The sequence below is a fragment of the Vigna radiata genome, chromosome 11 (assembly GCF_000741045.1).
Source record: "Vigna radiata var. radiata cultivar VC1973A chromosome 11, Vradiata_ver6, whole genome shotgun sequence".
Lineage (NCBI taxonomy): Eukaryota > Viridiplantae > Streptophyta > Magnoliopsida > Fabales > Fabaceae > Vigna > Vigna radiata.
In genome coordinates this window covers 14,963,609-14,965,918 of record NC_028361.1, presented here as the reverse complement: position 1 = coordinate 14,965,918, position 2,310 = coordinate 14,963,609, and positions in this window count along the sequence as shown.

Sequence of the window (2,310 nt, the reverse complement as noted above, 5' to 3'; positions counted from 1 at the left end):
GTGCGATGTTGAACTTCCACCTTCAATCAATCAGCAATGGCGTTAGCAGAAATCACCAGAAATGAACAACAATGGCGTTATGAGAAATCGCGACAAAAATGGCGTTATCAGATAAGGGTTAGGGCTTTTTTAATTAGCCTAATTTTTTCATTTCATTTTAATCCTCAATTTTAAAACATTAAAATGTCTTCAAAAAGCCACGTCAGATAAGTTTTAAACAGCTGGATAAAAGTTTGTCACGCTAGCATCTGCACCGTTAAGAATTTAACGTCGTCTGCCAAAAGAACTATTTTAAACAACTTTTAATGAAATATTCTACCTAAATATTTTTTTCCGAAGGTGAAATCATTTTGAACAAAAGCCCCAAATGAAGGGACCAAATGATGTATTAAACCTTATTTTTAATTTTTGTTTTACTACTTAGTATTTGATTTAGTTTTTTTATTATTGGATTTAATTTCATTTTTCTATATTCTTTTAATAAAGAAAGAAAAAAAAAAGAAAAAAAGAAAAAAAAACGAAAAAAGAAAAGAAAAAAAAGAAAAATGAAATAAAAAACAAGAAAAAAGGAAAAGAAAAAAAGAGGGCGCAAGGTTTTGGGAGGAGAAAATGATATTTTGGCACCAAATTTTGACACTATCCTGACACTACACACATGTCAAAACGTGGTTGGACGATTTCAAATTAAAAAAGCTTAAACAAAGACATATTTGGAAGAAAAAAACCAAAGTTTTTTTTTTTTAATTTGAAATCCTCCAACCACATTTTGACACTGCACACGTATCAAAATGGTGTAAAAAAATTGGTGTCAAAATATCATTCGGTGGGAGGTGGCAGAGGCGATTTTTGTTATGGGGATTTCTGGGATAAAGCAAAGAAAAAGCAAAGCATGAGTGATTTTGGGGAGGATTCACTCTGATAACGAGAAGGTTGACTCTCACTGAAGGCAGAGGACGAAAAAGCTCTCTTCACTATCAAAGGATCATCACCCATTTCTGGGAAGAGGAGGCATCATTCACAGAAAAGAGAAGGGGAGAAGGTAGCTAGCCAGAAAAAAGGAAGAGATACGTTGGAGACACAAGGTTGGTAATAGTAATCGAATCTTCAAGAGGTAAGTAATGCCTTGCGCTCCATGTGTTAGTGAGACTGGTTGCTTGCCTATGAATATATTATTGATGCATTGCTGCTATGTTTGCATATGACTGTTATTGAATATTTTCTTACTATGTTGTGAACATTCGTGTATGATATTGAGGCATGAATATTTCACATTTTCTATCACTATCCAATGCACAATTATATTGAAGTCACCTGTAGCTTGTTTAATCACCGCCATCTTTGCCTTCTATAATGGTAATCTCCATTGCTACCCAACAACACCATCATCCTCAACCTACACACTGAAACCATATCAACAACACCTTTTCCTTTAATTCTTCCCCCAACGAAACAAACAAAAAAACAAAACACACCAAAACAAAGTGTCAAATACCTCTGCCCCTAATATGATTTAGAGTCCATTCGTGACCTGCAACCAATAGCCAACATCAAATTCAATGTCTTAATGTTGTTTCAATTTCTCAAATCTATCTTCATCAAATTTTTCACCCACAAGCCATCTTCCCCCAATCCGTAAGGTGCGTAAGTTGAGTTGAAATCGTGGCCCTTTGGTGACGGACTACGAATACGAGGGAGGAGGGAAGACGTTGACGTCGGCGTTCGCCTTGGCAGTGACCAATAACGCCGGTGGCACCCTGGCTGGTGCGGTGACCAAGTGAGGAGAACGTTCCCTCTCTCTCGCGCGATGAGGGGTGAAGGGGGAGATCTTGCTGTTATGGTCGTTGATGTCCGCCAGCGGAGGGCCACAGTGTGCGACATTGAGACTGGAGCAGGTGAGAGCGACGCGGTGGTCGTCGGATGGAAGAGACAGCGTTGGCGAGGCACACCCCCCAACCCTAGGCTGCTACGAAAAAGAGGAGAGGGGGCGATGTCGCCGGTGGTGGCTTCAAGGGGTGACTGCCGGCGTTCTGAGAGCAGCGGTGGCTCGTGGCGGCACGACAGAAAAGCAGTGGCTGGTGCGGCGGTGTGTGAACCCCAACCCTGGGTGAGAGAGAGATGTGAGATCTCTGGTGTGCGTGTTGATTTAAATGGAGAAGGGATCAGAACCCCTGTGAGGTCTCTTTCTGAACTTGGGCGGGGTACCTGGGCTGCTGGGCCAAACCCAAAAACAAAAAAAACATCGTTTTCGCACCCCCCTTTGCTTCCATCCGCAGCCCCCTTCATTTACTACTTGGGCCACTGGGCCAAGTA